At 46.2% G+C, this 16,904-nt stretch overlaps 1 protein-coding gene across 6 annotated transcripts in view; it reads right to left on the bottom strand.

Moving 5' to 3' along the window:
• The window catches only part of PAX5 (paired box 5), a 187,704-nt gene that overhangs the window by 89,756 nt on the left and 81,044 nt on the right, over positions 1 to 16,904 (bottom strand). The gene's annotated exons all lie outside the window — the stretch shown is intronic.

Raw genomic sequence — 16,904 nt, 5'->3', positions numbered from 1 at the left:
AGGCGGCCCTCAGAGCTGGGCCAAGCCAGGCCAACCACTCCCATCCTGAGGCACAAGACACCTGCCCATCAACACACCTAGAGGAGGATGCAAGCTGGAGTAGGGGAGGTGTGTCCCCAGGGCCTGGCCTGAGGACCTGAGATTGAGGAGGCAGAGGGCTCTGAATGCCTGAGGCAGCCAGGGTGGGACAGGGGCTGAGCGCAGATCCCTCCCTTCGCTAGCTGCTGTTTCCCCATCTGTCTGATCAACTTGCACTTGATCTCTAAGTCCCCTACTACCACTGATCACTCTGCCTCTGTAACTGGCCACAAAGTATGAATTTCCTCTTCAACAGGTGAATTCCAAGGCAAGAAAAGAGAGATAGAGGGGGATCCTATAGATCAGAGGAGACTTAGAGACACAAGAATCAATTGCAATGTGAACCCTGATTACAACAAACTGTAAAAAGTGCAACTGTGAAAAAGATTTTAGGACCTGTAGTGAAACAATTGGAAATGCAAACACTGATTGGGTACATTATAGATTAGCTAACTTTCTAGGTGGGATAATGGTACCAAGGTTATGCTTGTTAGGTCTCACCTTCTAAAGAATCATTCTAAAATGTTTATAGATGAAGTGTTATGATGTCTGGAGTTCACTTCAAAGTAAAGTGTGGTTAACAAATCTGGTATATCTCTGCAATGGCATACCATTCAACCCTAGAGGAACTAAATACTGCTGTGTGTTACAGCATGGATGCAGCATGCTCTGCCAAAGATGCCAGACATAAAAGTGGACTGTCCAGAACTGGCAAATCTACAGACTCAGAGAGCAGAGCAAGCTGGAGATGGGTGGGAGCCAAGAATAAATATAAATCCACAGGAGGGGTCTTTCCAGAGTGACAGAACTGGGTCAGAACTGGATAGTGGGGTAGATGGCACAACTCTACAAATTGCTACAAATATCACTGACCCACATACTTCAAATGAGTGAATTTTATGGTATAAAAATTACATTTCAATAAAGACATTAAAAAATAAAGTGGAGTGTGGGGGAAGCAGGGCTACTAGAGAAACAGGACCAGCTGTGAGTAGTCACTGAATCAAGTTGAGGAGGGCTTAGTGGTTGATTAGACTATTGCATCTGCTTTTGAAATTCTCGATAATTAAAGTGAGACACCCAAATGACATATATTTGACTCATGGCACTACTTGCCCCCACTCGTCAGCTGCACAGCAGACACTTCAAGGTGAGAGGTGAGAGCACCCTCGAGGCTGAGGACAGCCAGGAGTTTGCTCCCTTGAAGGCTGTTATCCCCCCATCCTCAGGGACTCCAGTTTCAAACACAGGAAGCGTAAGTCCTCTCATCTGCTTAGCATTTTCCAGTTTACAAAGTCCTTACAGGTCCATTATGTCCTTGGGAATCCTGGGGTATGGGCAGACGCAGAGAGGGGAGCCCAGGCTTGCTAAATCCAAGCTGGCCGTTATCCCAGAAGCACAGTTAGAATTTCCCTACCAGCCCGGAAGGTAAAGCGCAGACACATGGTGGAACATCCTCCTCCATGAAGCACCTTGGCCACAGACCCAACTTTACTCCAGCTAGCAGGCGAACTTGAGTCTATAAGCAAGGAGGAATATTCCACGGTTTTTAAACCTGGGTAGGGTACACAAAAACTGCACCTGCAGAGCATATGTTAAGGAATAGTTCTGCCTTCATTATAGTGGATTAAGCTGATTGGCTGGGAGCCTGAAGACCTGGCTTGGCCTTGGACTCCCATGTGACCTGGCGCAGACCCCACCCCTCCCTGGGCCTGGTGACTCCACCTGTCAAATGAGGAACAGAACAACCGGACCCTTCTGGCTCAGAGGCCTCACCACAGTTCGTGCCCCCCACGTGTGGTCCTCATCATGTGGAATGTGTTTCCCCTTGACGGGGCTGAGGCTGGGCTTAGCCTACACTCTGTGGGTGGTGAAGGTATTGCCCATTCTACCCATGGCTAAATCCAGAGGCCTGGCAGTCCTCAGAGGAGGAATCTGGCTGAGGAAGCCCACAGGTCTTGGGGCCAGGAGGACAGAGTTCAGGTCTGACATGGCTAAACTCATGAGGTGTGGAACTAGGCCAGGCACCTCACACTCTCAGCACCTTTTCTAATTTATAACATGGAGATCTATGACCTACCTCACAAGGTGGTTAGAAGGCACAAAAGGGAGTGATAAGAATGTCAAATCCTTGAGGGTAGGCTTTTTTATTCTCATTTTTTGAGTCCTCAGAGCCAGATATGTAAGTAACACTTAAAATACTGAGAAGGGAAATGCAAGGAGAGATCTTTGTAGCAATGGAAATTCTCGGTGTGTCAGGGCCAGTGCCCCACAGTGGTGCTATACTACAGTTTTGCAAGATGTTGTCAGTGGGAGAAACATAAGGATATATAGGATTCCACTGTATGATTTCTTACAACCACATGTGAATCTACAATTATCTTGAAATAAAAAGTTTAATTAAAAAACAAAAACAAGGTTTTAGTATTTCATCTCCACTAAAACTAATAAAGATTAAACTTGAAAGAAAAAGTTTGCTGAATGGAAGAACTATGAATGATGCTTGCAAAAGTACATAATCTACAAAGTGCTACTGTCAGTATTAACTGGGGGAAAGAACTGCCAAGGATTCTGAATGGGCTTACTCTTCCAGGGAGCCTTCCTTGATTTCTCCTCCTCCGTGCTCCTAGAACATCTAAGTGTGCATATCTCTACCGCTGCATTCATCACTCTGCATTGTATAGTTAATTGTTTAGGGCTCTCATCTCCGAGCTAGAGTGTGAACTTCATGAGGATGGGGTTGTGTGTCTCTCTCATCTTTGTGACAGCAGCTCCTGGCTCAGAGCCCAACTCTGAACAGGTGTGACATTAATGCCCGTGGAAACAAATGGACTGGGACAGGTCCCATGGTCTGGCTCTGCCAACAACACCAGAGGTACTTCCCAGGATCACTGAGAGGATAAGTGATCTCAAGGTGTCATCATTCATCAGAAAGTTCCCTAGGCATGAATGGGACATGCTCTTGAGTCATTTGGCTCTCCAGAACTGTGTTCGTGCCTGGGTCAAAATGGTGTGCCATGGAGTCGAGGGACTTCCAAGAAGAGATCTGCCAAGTTTAACTGCCTCATCTCTCCCATTCTGTGTACAGCCTGCCAGGCATCCCTCCAGTACACCCGAGACATATCCCCAGGTGGTGTGGAATAGCAGGGGCAGCCCTGGGGTGGAAAGACTGAAATCAGATATTGTGGTTTCTATCTAGGAGAAACTTTTCCAGCAACAACTAATTGAGAGGCCCTTTCTCCTCCACTAGCCACTTAGAGAATCTTCATGAGCTCAAATCTCAGGACCCAAAGGAGCTCAAGGGCTGTGGAGGCTGGCTGATCTTTATGTGATGCTTCAAACCTACCAGTGATGGGGAACTCACTACTTCCTGAGGCAGCCACTCCATGGTCACAGAGCTCAGTTTGCCCCTGGAGGCCCCCGGACCTTGGTCTCAGCTGTGCTCTCTGAGCTTTAGTTCCAACCAATGTCCTCTCAGGCCACAGCCACCAGTGCCAACCCCAATGCAGGGCCCCAGGTCTCCCACTCCTCATTCTGGACATGTTCTCTGTGACTGAGGCATAGGAAGCTTTTCTGGTGACCTCATCGTCTGGCTGAATCATACTGTTCTCACAGTCAGCACTGAGCTCACTACAAGTTCATTTGAAATGGAAGGTGATTATGTATATGATTTTTTTTTTAAGTGTTCATTTTCTCCCACCCTTACGAGTGCACTATTTGCAAGCCAGATGCTTGTGCTTATGAACTCTCCCTGGCTCCACACTGCCTCCATGTAATGTCAAATCAAACCATACCGGCCCCAGTCCAAACCCCAATCTGATTTTTCAACTTCAATTCAAATCTATCCTACTTCCAAAACACCTCCCTCTACTCCAGCTACAGCACACACACACTCCCTGGAGAGCCCAGGTCTCTGCAGTCACTGCCTTGGCTCACACTGTTTCCCATCACACTCTAAATCCTTGTCCTCTAAGGCCCAGTTCAAATGTCATCTTCTGATGTTTAAAGTCTCTTGGGTTGAAATAAATCACCTCCTTCTCTGAATTTCCGTGGCATTTTCCCTGCACTTTGTTTAGGATATCTGTTCCAAGCCACTTAGCTCTAGTAACTTGGAACCGTGTCTATTGCCCCTTTAAGATACGGAGGCTCCTGCAGACGGCATCCCCACCTGCTGCGAAGCCAGGTCTCACCAGCAGGCCTGGGCAAGACCTATCCCGAGTGAAACTGAGCAAGGGAGGGAAAGGAGGAGGAATGGAATTGAGAGCTCACTCTGAACCCTGAGAAATCTGCAAGAGGCAGGGGTAAAGGAGGCCTGGGCTAACAGCATTCTGGCTCTTGTCTTCCCAAACACAAAATAAATGACAAGGCTTGGAGCACAGAGCTCCACTTGTGGAGGACAAGAGCCAGGAGCCAGCAGTCAAGGCCTCCTGAATGACAGGAAGGTGCAGTGGGGGGAGTCACAGGAGGAGAGGGAGGAGGACCCCCTGTCTGGGGAGCCCCAGGGCCTGCTCCATCTCTGCCTGCCTGAGTAATGAGCAGCTCCAGATCCTGGCATGAAGAAGAGGAGGGAGAGTCCCAGAAACAATGCTCCATCTCTGGGCAGCAAAATTCCACAGCTTGTTCTAGGCAGTCTACGCCTGGGCCTGGCTGTCCCATCCTATAGGACTAGGAAGGAAGAAAGGCAGGGAAGCTTATTACCCCCAAAAGAATGCAGACCTCTTGGTTACCAAGGGGCCTGAACAGGGGCATGCGAAGGGAGCCTCACTCCCCTCCTAATGCACCTGTATGGTAGTCAGGGGGACATTCCAAGATGCTCATAGTTCATTTTCCTTTGGACTGACTTCCCAGCTACAGAACAGAAGGTTATCCTGAAGCCGTAAGAAAATGAAAAGACTTCCTTCCAAACTGCAAGATCCATAGGGTGAGGACAGGGAGGTGGGCCTGGATGCCCCTCCCCATCCCCACCACCTCTGTCCTGCTGCCGCTGCTGAGTTTTGACACACACCTGTGGGTACACGTATACACACATGTGCCGGCACACATGCACACACACTCCTCAGGCCAAAGGCCACCTCTGGCCCTTCTGCTCCCTACCAGAAAGGCCTTTCTAACAGGTGATATTCTGCAAAGGCAAACACAGGCAGCATTGGAAGGGAATGCCCTCTTTGTCACCAAGGTTTGCTAGAGCCAACCAGAAACCATGCAAGGAAAGCACTAGAAAAAGAAGGTTGAGAAGACCAGGCCTCCCACAACTTATTCAGACTCTTTGATTTGCAAGTCAAGAGCCTCCACCAGCTCTCACTTAACCCCTCACACACCTTTCATAACAGGACAGGCAGGGTAACTTGCACTTCCTGGATGCTTACTATGCACCAGGTACTGTTCTGGGTGTTAAAATGCATTGATTTATTTAATCCTTACACCAGCCCTACAGGGTAAGTTCCTTCTCTGCAGATGATGAAATGGAGGTACAAGGGGCAAATTGATGTGTCCAAATCACCACCCAGCTATGCAACTCCAGGTCCAAGGTCTTCAACAGCACTACTCAGCTCTCTGCCACTGCCATGACCTCCATCCTGGTACAGATGAGAAAGATGAGGCCAGGGAAACTGAGTCAGCTGTGTGTGTGAGTGGGGGCCAGACTCAGGTTCTGTCTGATCCCAAAGTCTGTGTTCTTTGCTATGATTCTAAGTGCCTCACAATGAGATACTGGGGCCAAGGGAGTGGGAGGCCAACCACTGGCCAGGTGTCTCTTCCCATGCTTTATGACCTCATCAGACAGCTACCTGCTCCTGACTCTCCACCTGCGACGAGGCCATCCCTCTACCCTGAGTGCCTTCCCTTTCCTCTGCTCCAGTCCTTGTCTATCTACTGCCTTCAAACCCTGGCTCAAGAATGCCTCCTGTAGGAAACATTTCTGGATGGGTTCAGCCATAGACATCATTAACTTTATCCTTTATTCTCCCCACTTGGACCCAGAAGACAGCCTATATGATAATGCTCAGATTTATGTCAGCAGTAGCAATTAATCTTAACATTAGTAGAAAACAATAGAGAAATAAACAGAAACGTTATGTTATTAGCACTGTTAAGAAGAAGTCAGGCATCTGACTGTTTGCTTGGTTCAAGAGCTGTGTTCTTTACTGAAGGTAACATTCTGACTTTTAGAAAAATCAAGCAACTAAAGGAAGGAGACACTAGGCTTAGGTTTTAGCCATTATGTATGAGCCCATATTGCTAGCACAGTGACAACAGTGTTTCGGTTTATATGCTGTTTTATCAAGGTTAACTTTACATAAGAGCCTTTGCTTTTAATTATTGAAAATATGTTTGCATTTTGCAGTTTTGTGTTAATTCCATGAATATTGTATTTTGTACCTGGAAACAAAACATAATAATAATTTGTGTGTGTGTTAATAACTATAATTTACTCAAACAAGCAAGCCATTGGCCTTGAGACTGGCCATGTATACAGACACACTACTGAAGGCTGAGTTTGAATTTGATTTTTAACAATTCCTTTTTCTCTCTTATATACACATACACATTAAATTTAGCCTCCTGGTTTTATTTCCTTTACTTTTCTCCCACAAATCAAACTGCAAATAATATAAAACTGCTTGCTCGAATCAGGCTTCACACAAACAAACAAAAGCTTTCGAGCCAAAGGCAGAGATGTTCACATCTCCCATCCAACCATCTCCACCTCCTCTCCCTGCTCCAACTGCCCTGGAAATTCCTGGAATACTTCATCTTCATTTCCAGGAGAAGAAGAGGTTTGATCCCCAAATAAAAGAAACTTCAGTAGTAACAGTAAGCTGGGAAAACGCAGGCAGACTTCTCCTTGCCACCCATGTCAAGCTCACAAAGAGAAAAAATCGTACCATCCGACATGGTTGGGAGAGTTTGATCCAAAGCGGTGCTAATTAATATCCTCGGCTTTCCAGAAGCCAGTGCCACATACAGCTGCGAGGGCAACAAGGCTGTTCTCCCTCCAGTTTTATGGGAAGAGCATTTTCATGACAAAGCCTCCTCCCAGACCCTCCTCTCTCCGCCAGATTAGCCTCTAGAAGGAAATGGATGATCCATATATCAGAACTCTTTCTCTCCCCGTTAATTTTCTTATTTATATCCCATTTTAAAAGTTTATTGGTGCAACTCCCTGTGCACCTGTCCAGAGCCCGTCTGACAAGCAGTGGTGCCTTCCCGCCTCCCCCAGCCAGGGGCACTTTGTGCACTGGTCACCAGGATGTGCCAACTTTTTGAAATCTGCCTTGGAGAGAGCTGACTCCAGTGGCACTTCCTGCCTCCTGCACATTCACTTTTATTTTTTTTAAATGAATGTTGAAGGTTCTAAGCTCATTCCTATGTGGAATATACATAGATTTGATGGCTTAGCAGGAACTATGGGTGATTCCCAGAGACCCCTCAAAACCCTAGGGGAGTGTCCCCACCCAAATCAAGCATTCCCAGCCTTCCAGCAGAGATGACCCATTTTTAACCCAAACTGCCAGAGCGCTGGGCAGGCCCAGGGAGTCCACATACCCTACCATTTTATTCTGAAATCACACGTGCTGAAGGCTGTCTCTTTCCAACCTCCTGAAGGGACCCCAAATCCAATCTGAATGTCTCGAATTTACCTGTTTGTCTTTTATACATATAAATAGCTGCATTTCCATTCTCTCTTTGTTTCTCATTTTCATTTGGTTCTAATATCTGCATGTAAATGTCGGAAAATAGCATCTGTAATTGGAGATTATGAAGTATGGCCAGCTCCTGACAGGCTGCTAAGGAAGATGGATTATCCTCATTTTTCTGTAAATTTTGTCAATTTTGGAATTCATAAGCTATCAACACTGATCAAAATGGGACTTCACAGCTGTGTCAAAAAAGAGAGAGAGCAAGCAGGAGAGCGAGCTCCGGACGGCGTGCGGTTGCGCGCAGGGGCCGGCGGCCCGCGGCGAGCGGTGGAGCAGCAGACTGGATTCCCGGCGCTCCTCCCCGCGCCCGCCTATCCTCGCGGGCAGCACCCTCTGCACCCGCGCCCTGGAACTCGGGCTGGGGCTGCCTCGTTCCCTGGCTAAATCAAACAGCTAAATCACGGTATTGGAAGGCCGCAAATCCTCCAAGGCGCCCACTCAAACCGAGGTTTAATTTACTGCCCAGCGCTGCCGCCCTTATTTATCCGGGGGAGTCCGCAGGCTCGCTCCGCGCGGGCCTCTGAGATGTTCTACTCCTTCCAGACCATCACGGCCCACTTGAGGCAATTGTGTTGGTGTCTCTCTCTCAATTTTCCCATTACTGGGAGTAAGTACTGTTGGGACTCTGTAATAGCCCGACTGCAGCCCATATCAATAACAGATGAGGTTTAATCGTCCAACACAGAAATTATTTAGGCGCAGTAAGGACATTCAATGTCATTTGCATAATGGCATTTCTATCTCACGCACCTAACCCGTCTTGCATAAACAAGGCCTTGGGACCATAAATAATAATAAATCATGACGTCTGCACGCCTCTTGTGGTAATAGGAGCCACTCTTTGTGGAAATTATTTCAGCAGGAAATGGGCATTGTAATTTTAAAGACATGTGGCGCGGTGAGGCGCGGTAAATCACAAGGGCGCATGATCCCAGGAGCAGCCGGGGGACCTGCCCCAAGCCCGAGCCCGCAGCGACATCCCTGGGGGACAGGAGGAGGAGGGTGGATCTTGAGGGGGTAAACATCCGGGGCCTCTAGAACAGCCACCAAAGCGTGCCACTGTTCTAGGAAGCAGCAAGAGGGCAGGACGCACGGAGCCCAGCAAAGGAGTCGCCTCTGGGCCTGGAGAAACACCCGGGCCTCAGGCCACCAATAGTCTTTGTTCCAGGAGAATGGATGCTCTATGAGGGCAGCGGGATTTCTGTCCTGTTCCCTCTATGCCTAGAGCAGCACCTGGCACCCACCAGGTGTTTGGGAAATATCCTAAAGAAATACAAAGAGAGATGATCCTGGCCCAGGCAGTGAGCAGATGAAAAGAGCCCTGAAACAGGTTAAGGTGAGAGAGATGGTGGCACCGACGCAGGAGGAATTAAGGCAGGAACTGGCACAGAAGCGCTTGTGCCACTCCGTGGTGACTGACAGAATAAAATTGCCCAGTTAACTCTAAAACGTCCTGCAAGGCAGCTGTGGGTAAGATAGGCACAGATGGGGAGATGGCGAGTAGAGCCCTCAAGGCTGCAGGCTGGAGAGGCAGACACAAGTGGGTTAGAACCTCAGCTCCACCCCCCTCGGACCAGCGGCCCTAAGCTCTGTGCCCCAGTTCCTCCGCTGCAGAACGCACCTACTGGCCGCATTAGCTCACACAGAGTTGTGCTGGGCTTACATGTATGCCAAGTGCCTAGTGCTTCATCTAGCTTAGCATTATTACTGGGACAACTGCTATTCTTTGGGAAGTAATGGAACTGTTCTTTGGGAAGTAACAGAAGTGAGTTCAGATATAACTTTGCCTCTGTGATCTGGGATAAGCTACTCCATCCCTCTGGGCCTCAGCTTCCTCTCTCTATCCCAGAAGAGTTTAAGATGGTCCCCACTCACCTCTGGAAGTGCTGAGGCCCCAGACAGGTCATGCTGTGAAGCTGGTTGTTACTATACAGTGCTGCCTGTGTGGGAGGATTGAACGTTAACATTCCTCATGATCGTGAACAAAAAGAGAAGGGAAGCATTCCCAGCACCACCCACCCAATGTCATCTCCAGCCACGCCCAACACTGGCAGCACCCTGGAAAGTTCGTGCTTACCAGAAAAAGTTCTGGCAGGATACACACCAAAGCAAACACAGTGTTGCCCTGGGAGGGAGAAGAGGGGGCAGAGATTGGCATTGTTAGGGTAAACATCTCTAAGGTGTTAATTTTTACTGGAAGAAAAGTTCTACTGTGTCCTCATGATCTTTAAAGTTGATGACATTTCGCGTGAAACTTCTCATCTCTGTGCCTTGGCACATGCAGTTCCCCCTACTGGAGCACCAAAGGCTAGGAAATGCTGACAGGACAGGAGTAAAGGGCCAGTCCTGTGATTCTTCAACAACTGAAGTTCTCTCCCCAAAGAACAAAGAGAAACACAGCAATCATTTCTCTGCCGTGTCTGCCCAGGGGGCGTGGGCCCAAGGGCTGCAGCATGCTGCTGCCACCTACAACCTCAGGGCACAGCCACCTCCAGCTCACACGTTTCCTTCACCTTCACCAAAATGTGAAAACTGCTCAAAAGCCAAATAAAGTCTGGAGTTAGTTATTAGTGTTGTACCAATGCTGGTGTCTTGGTTTCAACAAATGGATGATGGTTACATAAGACACTAACGATAGGGGAAACTGGGTGAGAAGTATGTGGGAACTCTCTGTACTATCTTCACAACTTTGCGGTAAATTTAAAACTATTCCAAAATGAAAAGTGTATATAAAAAACATAAGAAGCCAGACTGCACTGCTAGTAAGAGAAAAGCAAGTTAAAACCACATGTCTCCTTTCCCATCTATCAGAGTAGCGATGATTCATCACAAGGTTGCTCCTACACAGTGTGGGTGGACGGGGGAAACAGGTCTCCTCACTTCGGGAGATGACAGTGAAGGCAGTGAGGGCTCGCTCTCATAATGTGTATACACGGATTCGGCCGTTCTACTTCTGGAACTTGATTCTGGAGGTACAGTCCCACGTGCAAAAATAAATATGGACAAGGATGCTCAATGCAACCTTTTTTGAAAAAGAAAAAAATCAGAAACAACCAATAGGAGAGTTAGATAAATTATGATACCCCATATAATGGAATACCATGGAGCTGGTAAAAAGAAGGACGTAATACTCTTGTCAATGTGGAACAATTTCCAGAAGCAGTTGCTAAAATTTGAAAAAAGCAAAACTGGAACAAAGCATATAGTATGCTGCCATTTGCATTCACAAGGGGGGGAGTTATAGATATATGTATTGGAAAACCATATGTACACACATACACCTTACCCTCCTTAAAGTTTTGCATGTAAATCTCTAAAGAATACAGAAGGAACTGGGAATAGTGGTTGCCTCCCAGGAGTTCAGGGAGCATGGAATGGGACGGGGACTTACTTTTCACTTTATACATTTGGTATTGTCTGAAATTGTTACCACTGACATGTACTGCCTTTGAAATTTTTTTTTGAATAAAAAAATAAAGTGTCGAGGCGGGAGCCAAGATGGCGGCGTGAGTAGAGCAGTGGAAATCTCCTCCCAAAAACACATAGAGCTATGAAAATATAACAAAGAAAAATCTTCCTAAAATAGAGACCACAGGACACAGGACAACATCCAGACCACATCCACACCTGCAAGAACCCAGCGCCTTGTGAAGGGGGTAAGATACAAGCCCCAGCCCGGCGGGACCCGAGCGCCCCTCCCCCCGGCTCCCGGCGGGTGGAGAGAAACCGGAGCAGTTTTTTTTTTTTGGCGAGCGCTTTTTGGAAGCCTTAGAGGGACGGGCCCCCGTTGCTGGGGAGGCAGGGTGGCGGGACCGGTAAGGAGGTGCCTGGGAACAGCGCCGGAGGACAAAGAATATCCCGCGTTTCTCCCTGCGAGACCTGGGGGCGGGTGCCTGAGACCGGTGCCTGAGGACGGAGGAGGTCGCGCGTTTTTCCCCTTTTTTTTTTTCTCTTTATGGCAAGCGCTTTTTGGAAGCCTTGAAGGGACGGGGACCCCAGTGCTAGGGAGGCACGGTGGCGGGACTGGTGAGCGGGTGGCTGGGACCGGCGCCTGAGGGCAAAGAATATCCCCCGTTTTTCCCTGCGGGACCGGTGGGCGGGTGCCTGAGACCGGCACTTGAGGACAGAGGAAATCGCGCGTTTTTCCCCTTTTTTTTTTCTCTTTTCTGCGAGTGCTTTTTGGAAGCCTAAAAGGGACAGGGACCCCGGTGCTAGGGAGGCAGGGCGGCGGGACTGGTGAGCGGGTGCCTGGGACCGGCACCTGAGGACAAAGAATATCCCGCATTTTTCCCTGTGGGACCGGTGGGTGGGTGCCTGAGACCAGCACCTGAGGACGGAAGAAATCGCGCGTTTTTCCCCTTTTTTTTCTCTCTTTTTGCCAAGTGCTTTTTGGAAGCCTTGAAGGGACAGGGACCCCGGTGCTAGGGAGGCAGGGCGGCAGGACTGGTGAGCGGGTGCGTGGGACCAGTGCCTGAGGACAAAGAATATTGAGCGTTCCTTCCCTGCGGGACCGGTGGGTGGGTGCTTTTTGGAAGCCTTGAAAGGACAGGGACCCTGGTGCTAGGGAGACAGGGCAGCAGGACCAGTGCGCGGGTGCCTGGGACCGGCACCTGAGGAAAAAAAAAAAAAAATCGCGGGTTTTTTCTTTTTTTTTTCCTTTCTGTTCCCTCTCTCATTGTTGCTGTTGTTGTTTTGGTTTGGAGAGTGCTTTTTGGAAATCTTAAAGGGGCAGGACAGGTCACTTAGACCAGAAGCAGGGAATCTGGGGATCTCTGGGCACTCTAACCCCCTGGGCAGCAGGGAGCACAGAGGCCCCTTACGGAGATAAATAGTCTCCTGGCTGCTCCCCCTCTAACGGGGCTCCACCATTTTGGAGGAACAGCCCCAGCCAGGCCAAGCCCACAGCAACAGTGGAGATAAACCCCAAAGCAACTGGGCAGGAAGCAGAAGCCCTGTCTGCGCACAGCTGCCCAGCACAAGCCACTAGAGGTCGCTATTCTCCCAGGAAAAGGCTACAAACCAACAAGAAGGGAAGCTCTTCCAGCGGTCACTTGTACCAGCTCTGCAGACTATCTCTATCACCATGAAAAGGCAAAACTACAGGCAGACAAAGATCACAGAGACAACACCTGAGAAGGAGACAGACCTAACTAGTCCTCCTGAAAAAGAATTCAAAATAAAAATCATGAACATGCTGACAGAGATGCAGAAAAAAATGCAAGAGCAATGGGATGAGATGCAGAGAAAAATGCAAGAGCAGTGGGATGAGATGCAGAGAAAAATGCAAGAGCAGTGGGATGAAGTCCGGAAGGAGATCACAGATGTCAGGAAAGAGATCACAGAAGTGAAACAATCCCTGGAAGGATTTATAAGCAGAATGGATAAGATGCAAGAGGCCATTGAAGGAATAGAAGCCAGAGAACAGGAACGTATAGAAGCTGACATAGAGAGAGATAAAAGGATCTCCAGGAATGAAACAACACTAAGAGAAATATGTGACCAATACAAAAGGAAAAACATTCGTATTATAGGGATACCAGAAGAGGAAGAAAGAGGAAAAGGGATAGAAAGGGTCTTTGAAGAAATAATTGCTGAAAACTTCCCCAAACTGGGGGAGGAAATAATCGAACAGACCATGGAATTATACAGAACCCCCAACAGAAAGGATCCAAGGAGGACAACACCAAGACACATAATAATTAAAATGGCAAGGATCAAGGACAAGGAAAGAGTTTTAAAGGCAGCTAGAGAGAAAAAGGTCACCTATAAAGGAAAACCAATCAGGCTAACATCAGACTTCTCAACAGAAACCCTACAGGCCAGAAGAGAATGGCATGATATACTTAATGCAATGAAACAGAAGGGCCTCGAACCAAGGATACTGTATCCAGCACGACTATCATTTAAATATGATGGTGGGATCAAACAATTCCCAGACAAGCAAAAGCTGAGGGAATTTGCTTCCCACAAACCACCTCTACAGGGCATCCTACAGGGACTGCTCTAGATGGGAGCACCCCTAAAAAGAGCACAGAACAAAACACACAACATATGAAGAAGGGAGGAGGAGGAATAAGAAGGGAGAGAAGAAAAGACTCTCCAGACAGTGTATATAACAGCTCAATAAGCGAGCTAAGTTAGGCAGTAAGATACTAAAGAAGCTAACCTTGAACCTTTGGTAACCACGAATCTAAAGCCTGCAATGGCAATAAGTACATATCTTTCAATAGTCACCCTAAATGTAAATGGACTTAATGCACCAATCAAAAGACATAGAGTAATAGAATGGATAAAAAAGCAAGACCCATCTATATGCTGCTTACAAGAAACTCACCTTAAACCCAAAGATAAGCATAGACTAAAAGTCAAGGGATGGAAAAACATATTTCAGGCAAACAACAGTGAGAAGAAAGCAGGGGTTGCAGTACTAATATCAGACAAAATAGACTTCAAAACAAAGAAAGTAACAAGAGATAAAGAAGGCCACTACATAATGATAAAGGGCTTAGTCCAACAAGAGGATATAACCATTCTAAATATATATGCACCCAATACAGGAGCACCAGCATATGTGAAGCAAATACTAACAGAACTAAAGAGGGAAATAGACTGCAATGCATTCATTGTAGGAGACTTCAACACACCACTCACCCCAAAGGATAGATCCACCGGGCAGAAAATAAGTAAAGACACACAGGCACTGAACAACACACTAGAACAGATGGACCTAATAGACATCTATAGAACTTTACATCCAAAAGCAACAGGATATACATTCTTCTCAAGTGCACATGGAACATTCTCTAGAATAGACCACATACTAGCTCACAAAAAGAGCCTCAGTAAATTCCACAATATTGAAATTCTACCAACCAATTTTTCAGACCACAAAGGTATGAAAGTAGAAATAAATTCTACAAAGAAAACAAAAAGGCTCACAAACACATGGAGGCTTAACAACATGCTACTAAATAATCAATGGATCAATGAACAAATCAAAATAGAGATCAAGGAATATATAGAAACAAATGACAACAACAACACTGAGCCCCAACTTCTGTGGGATGCAGCGAAAGCAGTCTTAAGAGGAAAGTATATAGCAATCCAGGCACACTTGAAGAAGGAAGAACAATCCCAAATGAATAGTCTAACATCACAATTATTAAAACTGGAAAAAGAAGAACAAATGAGGCCTAAAGTCAGCAGAAGGAGGGACATAATAAAGATCAGAGAAGAAATAAACAAAATTGAGAAGAATAAAACAATAGCAAAAATCAACGAAACCAAGAGCTGGTTCTTTGAGAAAATAAACAAAATAGATAAGCCTCTAGCCCAACTTATTAAGAGAAAAAGAGAGTCAACACAAATCAACATAATCAGAAATGAGAATGGAAAAATCACGACAGACTCCACAGAAATACAAAGAATTATTAAAGACTACTATGAAAACCTATATGCCAACAAGCTGGAAAACCTAGAAGAAATGGACAACTTCCTAGAAAAATACAACCTCCCAAGACTGACCAAGGAAGAAACACAAAAGTTAAACAAACCAATTACAAGCAAAGAAATTGAAACAGTAATCAAAAAACTACCCAAGAACAAAACCCCGGGGCCGGACGGATTTACCTCGGAATTTTATCAGACACACAGAGAAGACATAATACCCATTCTCCTTAAAGTGTTCCACAAAATAGAAGAAGAGGGAATACTCCCAAACTCATTCTATGAAGCCAACATCACCCTAATACCAAAACCAGGCAAAGACCCCACCAAAAAAGAAAATTACAGACCAATATCCCTGATGAACGTAGATGCAAAAATACTCAATAAAATATTAGCAAACAGAATTCAACAGTATATCAAAAGGATCATACACCATGACCAAGTGGGGTTCATCCCAGGGATGCAAGGATGGTACAACATTCGAAAATCCATCAACATCATCCACCACATCAACAAAAAGAAAGACAAAAACCACATGATCATCTCCATAGATGCTGAAAAAGCATTTGACAAAATTCAACATCCATTCATGATAAAAACTCTCAGCAAAATGGGAATAGAGGGCAAGTACCTCAACATAATAAAGGCCATATATGATAAACCCACAGCCAGCATTATACTGAACAGCGAGAAGCTGAAAGCATTTCCACTGAGATCGGGAACCAGACAGGGATGCCCACTCTCCCCACTGTTATTTAACATAGTACTGGAGGTCCTAGCCACGGCAATCAGACAAAACAAAGAAATACAAGGAATCCAGATTGGTAAAGAAGAAGTTAAACTGTCACTATTTGCAGATGATATGATACTGTACATAAAAAACCCTAAAGACTCCACTCCAAAACTACTAGAACTGATATCGGAATACAGCAAAGTTGCAGGATACAAAATCAACACACAGAAATCTGTAGCTTTCCTATACACTAACAACGAATCAATAGAAAGAGAAATCAGGAAAACAATTCCATTCACCATTGCATCAAAAAGAATAAAATACCTAGGAATAAACCTAACCAAGGAAGTGAAAGACTTATACTCTGAAAACTACAAGTCACTCTTAAGAGAAATTAAAGGGGACACTAATAAATGGAAACTCATCCCATGCTCATGGCTAGGAAGAATTAATATCGTCAAAATGGCCATCCTGCCAAAAGCAATATACAAATTTGATGCAATCCCTCTCAAATTACCAGCAACATTCTTCAATGAATTGGAACAAATAATTCAAAAATTCATATGGAAACACCAAAGACCCCGAATAGCCAAAGCAATCCTGAAAAAGAAGAATAAAGTAGGGGGGATCTCACTCCCCAACTTCAAGCTCTACTACAAAGCCATAGTAATCAAGACAATTTGGTACTGGCACAAGAACAGAGCCACAGACCAGTGGAACAGATTAGAGACCCCAGAAATTAACCCAAACATATATGGTCAATTAATATTTGATAAAGGAGCCATGGACATACAATGGCAAAATGACAGTCTCTTCAACAGATGGTGCTGGCAAAACTGGACAGCTACATGTAGGAGAATGAAACTGGACCATTGTCTAACCCCATATACAAAGGTAAACTCAAAATGGATCAAAGACCTGAATGTAAGTCACGAAACCATTAAACT

Source organism: Manis javanica, chromosome 2 (assembly GCF_040802235.1).
Source record: "Manis javanica isolate MJ-LG chromosome 2, MJ_LKY, whole genome shotgun sequence".
Classification (NCBI taxonomy): Eukaryota; Metazoa; Chordata; class Mammalia; order Pholidota; family Manidae; genus Manis; species Manis javanica.
Note: the sequence above shows the minus strand (reverse complement) of the source record. Positions and strands in the feature narration are given on the sequence as shown.